Raw genomic sequence first — 17,979 nt, forward strand, 5'->3', positions numbered from 1 at the left:
GCGGATTCCTATTCCTGAGTGGAAGTGGGATCACATTACCATGGACTTTGTGGTAGGGTTGCCGAGGACACGACGAGGCCATGACGCGATTTGGGTAATCGTTGATCGATTAACCAAATCAGCGCACTTCTTAGCGATTCGGAGGACTGATTCCCTGGATCGATTGGCAGATCTGTATTGCTGAGAGATTAACAGACTACATGGTGTTCCATTGAGTATCATTTCGGATAGAGATCCACGGTTCACGTCTCGTTTACGCGAGTCTGCAGCAGCCTTGGGCACACTTCCGCTTTCAAGATCTGACTTTCCATCCACAGACGGATGGATAGTCAGAGCGGACCATTCAGACTTTAGAGGACCTGCGAGGTCATGTGTTATGGATTTTGAGGCGCTGGACCATCTGCCGTTGGTAGAGTTTGCCTACAACAACAGCTTCCATTCGGCTATCCAGATGGCACCGTTTGAGGCGTTGTATGGTAGATCTTGTCGGACACCCGTCCTTTGGGATGATGTTGGAGAGGCCCAGTTGTTGGGACCTCATAGAGTTCAGCAGGATGCAGAGTTGGTCCGTACTATCAGACGGAGGATGTCAGAGGCGCAGGATCGCCAGAAGAGTTATGCTGATCGGAGACGCAGACCATTAGAGTTCTCTGTTGGTGACCATGTATTTCTGCGAGTTTCACCCACGAAAGGGGTGAAGAGATTTGGCCTCAGAGGTAAGCTAGCTCCGCGGTATATTGGTCCTTTCGAGATCTTGGAGAGGATCGGAGCAGTAGCTTACCGACTGGCACTACCACCGTCCCTGTCAGGCGTGCACGATGTATTTCATGTATCTATGCTGAGGAGATATGTACCCGATCCGACGCATGTGCTGGCAGATATCCCAGTTCCAGTTCAGCCTGACATTACGTATGAGGAGGTTCCGGTACGGATTCTCGACCGGAAGGAGCGTCAGTTGCGGAACAAGACCATCCGGCTGGTTAAAGTCGGATGGCAGCATCATTCGGACGAGGAGGCTACTTGGGAGCTCGAGGACACTATCCGAGCTCGATATCCCCATCTTTTCACTTGAGGTATGTGAGTTTATTTACCGTTCAACATTTATTATTATTATCTGTTACTAGTACTTGCTGATGGTAGATAACGAAATTTGGGGACCAAATTTTTATAAGTGGGGGAGAATGTAAAATACCGGAAATAGGCGAATATGATTAAGGGAATTTTTGGAAATTTTTCGGGAATTTTTCGGAGCTCGTACGGATAAGTTCAACGGGGATAAGATTTGGGTTCCGGAAAAGCCTGTTTGGGCTTCCCTATTTAAATGAGGAAATGCATGATTTTCTTTTAAATATTTTTTTTTTTTTTTAGCTATTCCTTTTTTTTTTCTCCGTTTCTTTCCCGTGCACCCGACGCCGAAACCACCGCGCGCCCGACTTCTTCCCTTGCCCTAACCGGCGCCGACGCCTCTCTTCTCCTATCCCTTCTTCTCTGTCGACGACGTCGCCGTGCCCTAGCACAAACCACCACCGTCCGGGCTGTGTACCTCATCCTCCCGAGACACTCCGGCCACAGGAGTAAGAGCCGGCCTCTCCACGCCGAGCTCTAAGTTTTTAGCGCCGACCACCGCCGGCTATCTTCTCACCTCTTCTCTGTCTCGGTGCCCTAGCCGCCGGCGACGCACCAAGCCACCCGATTATCTTCCTCTCTGCCCACTGACGCCGGCAGTTTGTCCTCAGCAAAACACCGCCGCACCTCTGCACAGTGCGACGCCACTGCTTAGTGATTTCTGCCGTAGCCGAATTGGGAAGGTAAGGGCCATACCTAGCTGTGGAATTAGGTTTGTGGCTAGATCTCAGTTCATGTTTTTCTTTGCTTCTAGTCTAGGTCACGGATTGGTGAGGTTTGGTGTATTGTGGGGTGTTTTTGATTTTTGGCAGCCTTCAAATCAGCATCATCAGTGGTTTTGGATCAAGAACAAAGGATTGGAGATTGAGGTATGTGTAGGGTAAATGATACCTGATGTGTAGTAAGTTTGATACCAATTGGTTAAGTTGAATTAGGCTTATGTGTAGGTATTTGATCTTGGTTGTGGATATAGTATCATTTTGAATTCATGATCATATGTAGAATTGAATTAGATAATTAATCCTTTATGTAGATCATGATTGGATTTGATTATTTTAGATGGATGATCATGTGCAGGTTTGATTGAAGGTTTAATTAGATAAATTGTATTGTGGTGATTAGGGTTTTGTCCTAATTCAGTTTTGGGAATTTTATTTAGCTATTTCGTTTGGATTTAGCTAAATAAATATATATACTGTTTTGACGCAGGACTCTGATTCGAGACGGGCGTCTCGACTTGGATTTGCTAGATTGGACCTTTCTATTTTCGGAGGCGGGTACTTTTGACTTATGTCATTTGATATGCTTAGTAATTAAATTAACATGTTGCATTAATTGTGTTTCTTATCTGTTTCGGTTAATCACTACCCAAATCTTACATGCTTGATTGATTGATTGGTTTTGCATCTCAGGTATATTTTACCTGTTTATATATGCTTATAGGGGTAGTGATATGCCATGCTTGACCATGTTCAGGACCTAGGTTTTATACCTTCTGTATACCTTTGGATTGTTTTGGATTCGTTGACCTTTGATGTATTTTTATATATATGTGGATTAGGTCAGGATATTCTTGTGGTTAGTGCCATGCACCATTTGCATGATTGCATGCTGTGCGATAGTCCGCTCCATTATTGTTGAGCACATCGCCAGTTACATGGATCTGCACACACCACCACTCATGGGTTAGTGGTCGATTCAGGCTGAGTGTGTTGCAGCAGGGACTCTGTTAGGCACCGTTGGTCCGCTCATGGGTAGTGTGACACAACGTGTTATCCGGCAGGGATTCCTCCCCGTCTTTGAGTACCGGGAGATGAGAGCATTGCGCTCCCCCATCTATGATTTGGGGTAGGAGGATAGGTGTACTCCGACAGCATCCCGTCCACTCGGTCACTCATCAGGAGTAGTGACGACAGAGTGCACGGTTGTCACAACCCTACCCACTCGGCCTCACGTTTGTATGAGATGATCGACTGGCGTCAGGGGTGACCAGGACGCATCATTGGCATCATATGCATGATGCATTTATTGTTTGTGTTTGTGGTTGCTGCATTTATATGCTGCATATTGTTTGGATACCTATGTTTGACATGCATACAGGATTCCTATACCACTCGGACTGTTTGACCTTATACTCAGGACCTGGTTAGTACAGCATTCTCCTGTTTACTTCAGATGCATTTTTATCTTTCTTATCAGGAGACTGTACGCATGATTAGTGCTAGGTGTTGTTTCTTTACTTTGCATATCAACTGTACCTGCTGAGTGTTGGACTCACCCCGCCTCTATTGTTGTTATTTTCAGGTTGATGCTGTCAGGAGGGAGTTCCAGTCGCTAGTCCCCACTGCACGTAGTGCTACTCCGCTGCTGGTTTTTGAGTTGTTTCATTTTAGCTTTTCGCTATCAGACTTTATTTTAGTTTTGTTTTGGACTTACATATGGATATTGTATGGAATCTTTCCGTTGGATGAACTTTTCGTATGATTTGGATTTACTCTACTACATGCCTGCCTGAACGGCAGAAGAGGTAAGAAAAATCGGATTTGGGCTTTACGAGTGTAGTTGAGTAGGGTTGATTTAGTCGAGTATTATTATCTTTGTTGTGCTAGAGGCTGAATATATATATAAACTGCGTGGTGATTGATTTTCATTATTGTTATTATTCCAGCCTGTGGCCGAGTATTTAGTGCTTGTAGAAAATTTTGATTGTCCACCGTACAGGGAGATGCAAATTTTCTCGGACAGGACTCTTCCGGGGCGTGACAATTTAGTGGTATCGATAGCACGTTTACGATCTTTTGTTTCGTATTTTGGATTTTTGAGATTTAGTGATACCAATTTATTATTTGGTATCGAGCGGTTATGATACCGCTTTTGGTGTTCGAGATTTATCGAATACCGTTGTTGGTATTCGTGATATTTGGGTTAGCCGTTCATGAGTCAAACGGCATTATCGGATTTTCGATATGGTTATGTTTGGATTTTCATTTATGGATTTCCGGCGATATGTACGCTCGAATTTTGAGGTCAAATTGGGAACTGGACAGCGAAACATCTCCAGACAACAAATAGGTATGTTGTTATTTTATGGTTGTTATATTGGTATTGATATCCGTAATTTAATTTAACAGATATGAGACGATCTACTCGTATTGTTGCGAGACGTGGTGCCGGACGACCACGTGCGAGGACCACGGATCTCCGGATATGCCGAGATGCCCACGTTAGTGAGCCCGCTACCGTGATGCACTCAGATGCGCAGGGAGCATCGGGCCTCAAACCCGATAGCTCCCGTAGAGATACCTACTTTGGCCACACCGACGGTATCCACGCCTACCCCGCTTACAGCACCATCGGGGTACCATTGGTACCCGACATCCGCTCCAAACAAGCTTACCAGATTCGCCACCACCACTTGGATCTACAGGTATCCTATACCGGGCACCCCTGCCTCAAGGCTCACAGAGCAATGCCCACATCCGCACCTTTTCCCACTGCACTCCAGCTGCCACCACTTTTGTTCCCCAGGCAGCACCGACGGCTTATGCTCCAGATATACAGCAGGACCGGGAGTTCCTCCTCCGGTTTATTCCGCAGTACCACCGTAGTATCGCCCAGAGCCCGCCAGCCTCGCAGTCCCACAACCATCGATATTGTCCGCACGAGCTAGGATTCCAAGACCGCCGAGTCGATGAAGACTCGTTTCACTCTTTTCCGCGAGATCTCGATCCGAGTATGGCTCGTCATGGATAGAGACTATGGAGCGACTTTCTTCTATATGGCTTGCTCCGAGTGGGAGAAAGCAGAGTTGGCTGCTTTTTACTGGTGGATTGCTCGGCGTTCTATTATTGGTGAGCTTAACGTCACATGGACCAGTTCGGAGAGGCTTTTGAGAGCCGCTTTTCCACCGTCCTATCGATGTCTCACGATGTGATTTTATGAGTCCGAGGTAATAATCGCCGGACCGAGTATAATACTGTAATTCCTCCGGTTGGCTCGATTTTGTCGAGTTAGTCATGGAGGACGTAACTCGCATGATGCAGCTTTATACAGGATTGGATGGTTATTCTGCATGTATGCCTTGCCGGATTAGGGATTACATCTTACTCGATGCATTGAATCGAGCTTTGATGATAGAGTTAGCTCGAGCAGAAGATATCCGACAGGAAAAGAAAGCATACGGCCGACATCGTAGGTGTCCAGCAGACTCAAAGCATGTGATGCCTCGAGTAGTCGCAGACAACAGTCGAGTTCTTCCGGGCGCCTCGAGGCCTCGTAAATTAGGGCGGTCTTCTTCAGACGTTCCCGCTTCTCAGCAGAACCGGCAACCACCTTCCGTGATACTCATTGTTTCAGATGTGGATCCAGAGACCACATCCCTTCAGCCTGCACTCTGCTTTTATTGCAAACTGCCGGGCACCAGAGCCGAGATTGTCGATTGAAGGCTCAGACACGGCCCTGAGGGTCAGTCGAGGGACAATCTAGTCACCGGGGCATATCGAGGAGGGCGAAGCCCAATCTTCACAACACACAGGAGCAGCCCTCCGCAAGAAAGATTTGGCATGCTTGGACAGAGTACTCCAAGGCATCCGTAGCACCCCGAGTTTTGCTCCAGACCTTATTATCCGACCTGTAAGGACTCCTGGCCCACCACACAAGACGCCACCATCCTCTCGCCTTATCTCGCACATAGTCGCAAAGCCTCCAAAAGAAATACCGGCGGCACACCTCCTCCTCCGCCAGAGACCGGTCGTGTTCATGCGATTACAGAGAGGATGCTCAGCGGGCCGACGGTTTCCGTGATACGATTTCCATTTATGTATTTACTGCTGATATTTTGATTGATACTAGTTCGCACTCTTTTATATCCCGTACTTTTATGCGGGAGATTGGTAGATTACCTACCGTTAGGTTGCGGCGATTGACTGTCTCCCCACCGTCCGGTGATACTTTAGACGCCACCCAGGAGATCGAGGTTGCCCGTTAGACTTTGGCAACATGATACTTACGGTAGATCTTCTAGTATTGAGATGGTCGAGTTTGATGTCATACTTGGCATGGATTGGTCAATATATCATGCTACCGCTGATTGCCGATGAGGGTGGTCACCTTCCGGCCTCCGAACCAACCCTCGTGGAGTTTCACCGGCATCGAGAAGACGACATCTCGATTATTTCACGATTCAGCGCAGAGCTGTCTCACGGTTGTCATGGTTTCTATTATCGTTGATCGATTGAGGACAGAGTAGTTCCTCTCCGACGTTCCTATTGTTGGGGAATACCCATGTATTTCAGGAGTCGCTGTGGTTGCCTCCCGAAGGCCGTGGAGTTCGCTATTGAGCCGATTCCGGAACCGCTACCGACATCGAAAGCTCCGTATCGTATGACACCAAAAGAGTTGAACGAGCTGAAGGTTCAACTCCGGAGCTTTAGACAGAGGATTTATTCGCCTAGTGTTTCACCATGGGGTTCTCTATTTGTCAAAAGAAAGACGGCACCATGAGGTTATGTATTGACTACAGCCAATTGAATGGACCGTCAGAAATAAATATCCATTACCACGGATTGAGGATTTGTTTGATCAGCTCAGGTACATCGTGTATTCTAAGATTGATCCGCGATCCGAATATCATCACCGAGAGTCGAGACTCGTATATTCGGAAGATGCCTTTCCGCATCGTATACGGTCATTATGAGTTTTTGTAATGCCATTTGGGCTTACCAATGCTCCAACGTGTTTATGGACTTGATGAACCGCATATTTCGGAGTATCCGGATCAGTTTGTTATCGCTTTTCATTGATGACATATTGGTCTACTCGCTTCCGAGGAGGAGCATACAGCATCTTCGCACGCCTTGGAGATTCTTCGACGACATCACCAGACGCAAGTTCAAGAAGTGTGCATTCGTTATCCTCGCTGGTTTTTCGGGTCACGTGGTTTCTAGTAGAGGTATTTCAGTTGATCCTCGAAGATCGAGGTCGTCACCGGTTGGGAGCAGTAGTTCAGAGATCCGCAGTTCGGGATTGGCTGGATATTATCGACGCTTTGTCGAGGGCTTCTCTGGATTGCTATGCCACCGACACGCCTTACCCGGAAAGGCGTGAAGTGGTCCGAGGATTGCGAGACCAGCTTCCAGGAGCTGAAGCGGAGATTAGTGTCGGCTCCAGTTTTGGTTTTACCTTCTGGAGAGGATGGATTTGTACTTTACACCGACGCGTCTCTACAGGGTTTGGGCGCTGTTCTGATGCAGCACGGCAGAGTAGTCTCTTATGCTTCTCGTCAGCTGAAGGAGCATGAGAAGAACTACCCAGTTCATGACTTGGAGTTAGCTGCCATCATCTTTGCTCTGAAGCTTTGGCGTCATCATTTATACGGTATCACATTTGAGATTCTCACTGATCATAAGAGTCTCAAATACATTTTCACTCAGAAGGAACTTAATCTCCGACAGAGGAGATGGATGGAGTTCCTGAAGGACTACGATTGTACCATTAGCTACCACCCGGGGAAAGCTAATGTGGTTGCAGATGCACTCAGCAGGAAGTCCAGAGGGACTTTAGCTTGTCACCGGACTTCAGTCACGGACTTGATTCAGAGTTTCTCGGAGTTAGATCTTGAGGAGCAGGGACCGACAGAGCAGGGTATTCTGGTTACCATGGTTGCTCAGTCGTCGATCAGGACGAGGATCCGAGAGGCACAGGCCAGTGATCAGCATTTGCAGTTTATTAGCAGTCAGATAGCTTCCGGACAGCAGACCGAGTTTACACGAGACGAGGAGGGTATTATATTCTTCCGAGGCAGATTATGCGTACCTCAGTCTCATTCGGTCTTACAGGAGCTACTTCAGGAGGCGCACCGTTCTCGATTTGCGATTCATCCAGGCGGAACCCGTATGTATCGAGACTTGAGACGTTCCTATTGGTGGAACGGTATGAAGAAAGACATCGCAGATTTCGTAGCTAGATGTCTTGTTTGTTAGCAGGTGAAGGCTGAACACCAGAGACCTGCAGGATTACTTCAGCGGATTCCTATTCCTGAGTGGAAGTGGGATCACATTACCATGGACTTTGTGGTAGGGTTGCCGAGGACACGACGAGGCCATGACGCGATTTGGGTAATCGTTGATCGATTAACCAAATCGCCGCACTTCTTAGCGATTCGGAGGACTGATTCTCGGGATCGATTAGCTGAGATTCAGACTACATGGTGTTCCATTGAGTATCATTTCTGATAGAGATCCACGGTTCACGCCTCGCTTCTCGCGTAGTCTGCAGCAGCCTTGGGCACACAGTCCGCTTCAAGATCTGACTTTCCATCCACGCATGATGGATGAGCGGACCATTCAGACTTTAGAGGACCCGCTGAGGTCATGTGTTATGGATTTTGAGGCGGTTGGGAGGACCATCTGCCGCTGGTAGAGTTTGCCTACAACAATGGCTTTCAGGCTATCCAGATGGCACCGCTTGAGGCGTTGTATGGTAGATCTTGTCGGACACCCGTCCTTTGGGATGATGTTGGAGAGGCCCAGTTGTTGGGACCTCATAGAGTTCAGCAGATGCAGAGTTGGTCCGCACTATCAGACGGAGGATGTCGAGGCGCAGGATCGCCGGAAGAGTTATGCGATCGGAGACGCAGACCATTAGAGTTCTCTGTTGGTGACCATGTATTTCTGCGAGTTTCACCCACGAAAGGGGTGAAGAGATTTGGCCTCAGAGGTAAGCTAGCTCCGCGGTATATTGGTCCTTTCGAGATCTTGGAGAGGATTGGAGCGGTAGCTTACCGACCGGCACTACCACCGTCCCTGTCAGGCGTGCACGATGTATTTCATGTATCTATGCTGAGGAGATATGTACCCGATGCATGTGCTGGCAGATATCCCAGTTCCAGTTCAGCCTGACATTACGTATGAGGAGGTTCCGATACGGATTCTCGACCGGAAGGAGCGTCAGTTGCGGAACAAGACCATCCGGCTGGTTAAAGTCGGATGGCAGCATCATTCGGACGAGGAGGCTACTTGGGAGCTCGAGGACACTATCCGAGCTCGATATCCCCATCTTTTCACTTGAGGTATGTGAGTTTATTTACCGTTCAACATTTATTATTATTATCTGTTACTAGTACTTGCTGATGGTAGATAACGAAATTTGGGGACCAAATTTTTATAAGTGGGGGAGAATGTAAAATACCGGAAATAGGCGAATATGATTAAGGGAATTTTTGGAAATTTTTCGGGAATTTTTCGGAGCTCGTACGGATAAGTTCAACGGGGATAAGATTTGGGTTCCGGAAAAGCCTGTTTGGGCTTCCCTATTTAAATGAGGAAATGCATGATTTTCTTTTAAATATTATTTTCTTTTTAGCTATTCCTTTTTCTCCGTTTCTTTCCCGTGCACCCGACGCCGAAACCACCGCGCGCCCGACTTCTTCCCTTGCCCTAACCGGCGCCGACGCCTCTCTTCTCCTATCCCTTCTTCTCTGCCGACGACGTCGCCGTGCCCTAGCACAAACCACCACCGTCCGGGCTGTGTACCTCATCCTCCCGAGACACTCCGGCCACAGGAGTAAGAGCCGGCCTCTCCACGCCGAGCTCTAAGTTTTTAGCGCCGACCACCGCCGGCTATCTTCTCACCTCTTCTCTGTCTCGGTGCCCTAGCCGCCGGCGACGCACCAAGCCACCCGATTATCTTCCTCTCTGCCCACTGACGCCAGCCGTTTGTCCTCAGCAAAGCACCGCCGCACCTCTGCACAGTGCGACGCCACTGCTTAGTGATTTCTGCCGTAGCCGAATTGGGAAGGTAAGGGCCATACCTAGCTGTGGAATTAGGTTTGTGGCTAGATCTCAGTTCATGTTTTTCTTTGCTTCTAGTCTAGGTCACGGATTGGTGAGGTTTGGTGTATTGTGGGGTGTTTTTGATTTTTGGCAGCCTTCAAATCAGCATCATCAGTGGTTTTGGATCAAGAACAAAGGATTGGAGATTGAGGTATGTGTAGGGTAAATGATACCTGATGTGTAGTAAGTTTGATACCAATTGGTTAAGTTGAATTAGGCTTATGTGTAGGTATTTGATCTTGGTTGTGGATATAGTATCATTTTGAATTCATGATCATATGTAGAATTGAATTAGATAATTAATCCTTTATGTAGATCATGATTGGATTTGATTATTTTAGATGGATGATCATGTGCAGGTTTGATTGAAGGTTTAATTAGATAAATTGTATTGTGGTGATTAGGGTTTTGTCCTAATTCAGTTTTGGGAATTTTATTTAGCTATTTCGTTTGGATTTAGCTAAATAAATATATATACTGTTTTGACGCAGGACTCTGATTCGAGACGGGCGTCTCGACTTGGATTTGCTAGATTGGACCTTTCTATTTTCGGAGGCGGGTACTTTTGACTTATGTCATTTGATATGCTTAGTAATTAAATTAACATGTTGCATTAATTGTGTTTCTTATCTGTTTCGGTTAATCACTACCCAAATCTTACATGCTTGATTGATTGATTGGTTTTGCATCTCAGGTATATTTTACCTGTTTATACATGCTTATAGGGGTAGTGATATGCCATGCTTGACCATGTTCAGGACCTAGGTTTTATACCTTCAGTATACCTTTGGATTGTTTTGGATTCGTTGACCTTTGATGTATTTTTATATATATGTGGATTAGGTCAGGATATTCTTGTGGTTAGTGCCATGCACCATTTGCATGATTGCATGCTGTGCGATAGTCCGCTCCATTATTGTTGAGCACATCGCCAGTTACATGGATCTGCACACACCACCACTCATGGGTTAGTGGTCGATTCAAGCTGAGTGTGTTGCAGCAGGGACTCTGTTAGGCACCGTTGGTCCGCTCATGGGTAGTGTGACACAACGTGTTATCCGGCAGGGATTCCTCCCCGTCTTTGAGTTAAGAGTTGCGCGCCCCCATCTATGATTTGGGGTAGGAGGATAGGTGTACTCGACAAGATCCCGTCCACTCACTCATCGCGAGTAGTGACGACAGAGTGCAGTTGTCACAACCCTACCCACTCGGCCTCACGTTTGTATGAGATGATCGATTGGCGTCGGGGTGACCAGACGCATCATTGGCATCATACGCATGATGCATTTATTGTTTGTGTTTGTGGTTGCTGCATTTATATCTGCATATTGTTTGGATACCTATGTTTGACATGCATACTGGATTCCTATACCACTCGGACTGTTTGACCTTATACTCAGGTTAGTACAGATTCTCCTGTTTACTTCGATGCATTTTATCTTTCTTATCGGGACCGCATGATTAGTGCTAGGTGTTGTTTCTTTACTTTGCATATCAACTGCTCGCCGAGTGTTGACTCACCCGCCCATTGTTGTTATTTTCGAGTTGATGTCGGGAGGGAGTTCCATCGCTAGTCCCCCGCACGTAGTCTTCTCCCGGTTTTGAGTTGTTTCATTTTAGCTTTTCGCTATCAGACTTTATTTTAGTTTTGTTTTGGACTTACATATGGATATTGTATGGAATCTTTCCGTTGGATGAACTTTTCGTATGATTTGGATTTACTCTACTACATGCCTGCCTGAACGGCAGAAGAGGTAAGAAAAAAATCGGATTTGGGCTTTGCGAGTGTAGTTGAGTAGGGTTGATTTCGAGTCAGAGTATTATTACTGCGTGGTTGTGTCAGCCAGAGGCTGAATATATATATATAAACTGCGTGGTGATTGATTTTCATTACTGTTATTATTCCAGCCGCCTGTGGCTGAGTATTTAGTGCTTGTAGAAAATTTTGATTGTCCGCCGTACAGGGGAGATGTTGCCAAAATTTTCTCGGACATGGACTCTTCTGGGGGCGTGACAAAGTCACCAAGATCTTCATAAAAAAAGGAAACCTATTGATTAAAATATATAAACTGAATTGTTACCTAATATTTCTCTCTAATGAATACACTAGCTTGAATCCTCTTACAAAACTCAAAGGCAAATTCCCTGGCAGCGACAAGAAATGCAGCTTTATCTGGTAATTCTGCTTCATAAGTAAAGCCACCAATTTTCTCATCTGGTTCAGGAATTGCACTGTGACATAATGCAAGGATCCTGAAGAATAGAATAATGGTATTAGTTGTAGGTTCCTTTGCCCAATTTCCATACATAATCTTGTCATCTTCAAAACTAAAACCTTTAATCATAGGTTTTCTTGGATTATCACTTTTGGAATTTATCAGGCCCACATTGAGGCTGATATGATTCCATATTAGCCCAACATGAGCATGGTATGGTTTATATCAGAACCAATGTATGGAGATTTTTGTTAATTTTTTATTATTATATTTTAAGGTCTTTTAGAAGTCAAAATAAATAATTGATAGCATATTTAAACTCCTTGTAACATTAGAAATTCATAGGAACTGAAATGGGTGCAATAGGAGCTTTCTAAGTTCGTCAGTAGATTTTAGTCAAAACTCACTGATGGATTTAGAGAGCTTCGATTGCTCCTATTTCAATTTCTGTGGATTTATGATGTTGCAAGGAATTCAAATATACTATCTATTGTTTATTTTGATTTCTAAAAGATGTTAAAATATAATAAAAAAGAATCAACAAAAAAACCTCCACATTGGGCCTGATACGAATCATATCAGGCTTAACGTGGGTCTGATATGATTCATATCAGACTCACGCATGAGGATTTTTACCAATTCATCATTATTATAATTTTATATTTCCTTAGAAGCTAAAATAAATAATCGATCAATTTCTGTCAATTTTTGGAGTTGCAAAGAGTTTAAATATGTTATTTATTGATTATTTTAATTTCTTTAAATGTATTAAAATATTATCAAAAAATTAACCAAATCCTAAACGTTGTGGGTATGATATGATTTGTATATTAGGTCTATGTTATACATGTATATAAAAAAAAAAAAAAAAAAAGGAAAGAAAAGAGAAGAGATGAAAAATAAAATTAGTTGTATGCATAATAGAGAAAAAAAATAGGAAAACGAATGAGAAATGATAGATAAAAAGTAAAAATTAAATTTATCATAAAGATAAAATAAAAAATATATTTAAAAACATGTAATTCTCGATTAAATATTAAAATAATATATATCTTTTAATAAATTTAAAAATTTATATCATCCTAAATTATCGATGAAGCTATGATCCGATGCGACTTGAGCTTGTCGTAAGCGAGGTTGTCTTGAATGTGCCACGTGGTTTCTACTGCCTCCACCCCATCGCTATCTTATCACAATAATTACAACATGAGTTTCTTAACATTTCAATGGCGTTTTGTTTTTGCTCTCTTTGTTTTTTGTTACTTACCCTTCCATGTCAATCCACAAGAAAAGTGCTGCTCAGATCTCTTTCATCCTTTCCCTATTTTCTTTTGCACCAACGACTATCGTCTTTCCTCTTTAATTAGTCACCATAGCATAGTTGAGAATTTAGAAGCATACTATCCCAAACATCTAAATCTTTAGACTAATTAAGGGCATTCCCTTGGGAGAAATGCTCCTTCAAATAGTCTCTATTTTTTCCCCTCCTCAGCACAGACAATGTTCTCATAAAGCCTTTTCTCCGTGGAGGAATATTCATGCAATCACCAAGTCATACATCATATTTCAGTGAAAGCTGCCCCTTCGAATGAGTCTAGTGACTAACACATGAGATGTTGTTACTAATAAGGTCTGGGGTTCGAGTTTTGATAAAGCTGAGGTAAATGTCTCCCTTATGTGCTAGTCACTATTCTAAATGCTAGTAACCGTCCGTGATTTACCTTCTCCGTATTAGTCCTGAGATAAATTGATGAAAACGCTGGAGACGAACATATTCATTTTTGCCACCAATATTTCAGTGAAAACTTCCTATAACAAAATACATTATATATAGAATATATTTTACACATAAAATTGATTCCAAAATTTATTACAGTAATACAACTATGCCGGCACAAAACCATCAGCCAATATTAATTTAACTGCGGGAGAGAATCAGGGAAGAGAAATTGAGGAAAAGCTACGCAGAATAAAGAAGAATTGATTGAAAAGAATTTGCGAATTTGCTTCGTGTCGATTGCATCATGGAGAGTAGAGAAGATGCTGCTGGAAAAGTAAAAAAAAAAACAAAAAAAAAAAGAAAAGAGACAGCAATAACAATAGGTGTTTTGCACTTCTACACACATCTCACAATCTGATTACAAATTAGACTGTGCAATTGTATACTTTCACTATTCTGCACATTAATTTGATGTGATCAGCCGACCTACAGACCTAGCCATCCAATTTGGTCCAACTAATCTACCTAACTATTGGCCCCACATGTTCACCCAACTTGGCTTGATTGGTCCACGCACACTCCTACAAGCTAGTCCAACTAATTTATCCAACCCCATCAACTTAACCGGCTCACTCGGCCAATTGAACATGCCAACTCGCTAAGCTAAAAATGGCCAACTCCAATGGGTAGATTTACATGGATTGACTAACTTATGTGGACCATTGGATGCATTCGAACCACTCGAGGTGGTGTTTCGCATCGAATTGAAATAGAAGTTATTATATTTGATAGAGATGGAATAAAAAAATCTTCCTCGAAATAGACCATTTTAGATTATTCATCCTACATTGAAATAAAATCTTCGATGGAATAATTTGTTTATCCATGCCTACTAAACATAATCTAGTGATTCACTGAATAGAATAATGCACAAAAAAAAAAATGGCATAGTAGCCTACTTGCATAGAGAAAAAGATTGAGAAGTCCATTACTTGACGAAATGAAATTGATGGATTACGTTTATTTCTATACTTGCTTTTTTAAAATGATTATCATGAGAAAAAAATAATAAAAAACTGTCATAAGAATAAGACAAATAACACTGAAATATCCCTGCAATTTTCTTTCGCTCAACCTATACTAATCTACCAGACTCCTCTACCGAAGAAGATAATAAGAGGGAAAGGGCAGGGAATAAAAGAGAAATGAGGATGATCAATTAATTGAGATAAAATGTTAGACGTGTGACTATGATGTGGATTAAATGAAGACTTCTCATTATATCTAAGTGACTCCTAAGTGGCCCTGTGTGTAAGAAGAGTGTTATTGATCAGGTTAGGAAAGGGGTCTCGATGTTAACCCTCCAAACGCTCAAGTCAATAGTCAATTTCAGGAAATGAATAGTGGAAATAATAGCAGCGATGAGTATGTAAAATTATGTAGCATCGCATATTTGAAACTCCTTTTTATAGTGTTATGTTATGTCTGTGTACCGGTCTCAAAGTATTTCTTAAAAATGACATACCATAAAGAGACTCTAACACCTTTTTCAAAATAGACTTACAATCTCTGTGATTAACGAGATGGAAACTTCGAATGTGCAGTTTGCATACAAAACATTCTCTATCCTTCATGGCATAAAATGTCAAAAAAGGAATATGAGGTCGTTGGGCCGAGGGGCCGATAATAAGCTCACATGGCAAGTCAATCGAGCTCTTAATATAGTCTGATCGGCAATCGCTCGCAAGAGCCACTAGGTCTACTTTGGTGAATGCAATCGGCGACTTGGCCTTCGGTCGGATGGACCAAGCTTCCAACATGTCCAATCGGCTGAAGCACTCGGTTGAGCTAGTTAATACTTGGCATTGTGGACCAAGCATCCAATATGTCCAATCAGGCCATATGTCTGGTCAGTTGAAACACTTGGTCGAGCTAGTTAATACTTGGCTTTGTGGACCAAGCGTCCAGTATATCTGATCGGGACATATGTCTGATCGGCTGAAGTATTCAGTCGAGCTAGTTAATACTTGGCTTCAAGCTTCCTCAATGCTTAGGAGATCAAGGCTTGAGGTCCGACCAACCAGAGGGTCCGATCGAGCAAGCTCTCGGTCTAAATGAAAATACACCTTAGCTTAGAATGTTGACTGCCTCTTGACTTTAACTGACATGCCAGCCGACCTCCTAAACTTTTTGACCTGTGTCGGGGGTCTCTTCCTTAACCACCGTATCACAAACCTTCCCTTCAAGTCTAGTCGAAAGAGGCTACCAGTCCGACTGATTGGACTCCAGTGTCACTTGTTCTTCTTATTATTTGATCGACCGTTCATTTGCCCAAAGAGACATTATACTTAGCTACCAGCATTTCTGATACCACCTATTTCCCGACTAAACTATCATATTTTATAATATCATTCTGCTTAAGCTACTAAAATATTTAGCTGCTTCTGCTTCATGCGCCCTTTGTCTCCCGACCGGACGTTGATTTTTTGAACTGCCACTCGACTCTAGCTGACATCACCTTGGCATCTTGAAAACTAAGCAAATCACTTATCATTAAAGCGAAGTATGATGAGCACACCTTTTTAGCATAAGTCTACTTATTGTCTTCCATCCCTCATAAATGAGGCCTATATCTTGTTGACACATATCGTACGCCTGCATAGAAGAATATCAGACTTGACAAGCTACTGTTGGGATTCGATGTAACTGTTGGCGGTTTAAATTCAACGATCTAGATTAAACCTCTTTCCTCTATCCTTTTGATTGAATGACTGTGAACAACCATCCTTAGGGTTTTAACTTGCATATTTTAATGCCATTATATCACTTTCTTCTTTCTCTTCACCTTCTACTTCTTCGTTTTCTGCTCACCGTTGTCAACAATCACTTGTATCTTTTGCTCCTCTAGCTTCTAGTGAGTTTCATTTCTTCTCTCCTCTGATCCTTCCCATCCTATCCTCATGGCCTAGCCTCCGGTTCGCCCATTGTTGTCCATGGGCTCTGGCACACCTCTGTCGCCTCTAATATTAATGGTGACGAGGTGGACGAGATGCGCCATTCCTATCACATTCCCCCAACCACCGTATTGTGATTCCTTCTGGTTACGATCGTCCCCACCTTCCTCCAATCGGCTTCATCACTTTCTTTAAGGATCATTTAATGGTCAGCCTTCGATTCCTTCTTTATCCTTTCTTTTCATAAATTTATTCTTACTTTCACATTCCCCTATAATAGTTAGCACTTAATTCCATTAGGTTTCTATAAGGGGGGTTGCATTATTCCACCTATACCGTGTCCCTTTGTATCTTCGTGTCTTTCATTACTTTTATTATCTGAAGAAGTCTGAATCGGATGTCTTCTTCTTCCAAGCCCGAGTCGGCGCTGTATTTTTTTGATAAAATGCCCACCTCCAATAAAGACTGGAAATCACACTACTTCTTCCTCCGACCACCCCATCTAGTAGCATTTCTGACCTAGTGGCAAATGAAACTACCCAATCCTCTTGCACTGACCAAGTATTGCTGGGAGCTAGTCTACCTCAAGGCCTCCGCTCAGCTTGCCGGCCTAAAATATTATATTCATAAATTGCTGACTAAGGGCATACTGTATATGTTCAGGCTATGTCTCTTATAAGCCCAACTTCCTAACAGCTTCAATGAGCCATTCATCCCTCCGCCCCTCTGTCACTGTTAGATCTAATTGATTTTTCTTTTTATTTTGCAGCTAAAACCATGTGGAAGCCATTGATGAGTGACTCCACAAAATTGACAAATGAAGAAATGAAAACTCAAGGGGAAGCTGAGCTGGAGAGCCATGGGCTCTTGCTGGTTGAACCATCTGAGGAGCTGACTAGTGGAGAGGGAGCAAGCCAAGCCGCAAGGAGTGATGCAGCCGCAAATACTAAGGAGATGCTCCCACCGCGACTCTCCTTGGTGCCAATAGTTATTCCCTCGGAGTCCACGACTTCTGTAGAGCTGTTAATCCAGCATCAATGCTGCAAAAGACACCGATCAGCCACACCGGTGCACTCGACTTCTATAGTTCTACAAACATTTGTCGTAGCTTCGACTGCGCAATCACCCTTTGA

Source organism: Zingiber officinale, chromosome 6B (assembly GCF_018446385.1).
Source record: "Zingiber officinale cultivar Zhangliang chromosome 6B, Zo_v1.1, whole genome shotgun sequence".
Taxonomy (NCBI): domain Eukaryota; kingdom Viridiplantae; phylum Streptophyta; class Magnoliopsida; order Zingiberales; family Zingiberaceae; genus Zingiber; species Zingiber officinale.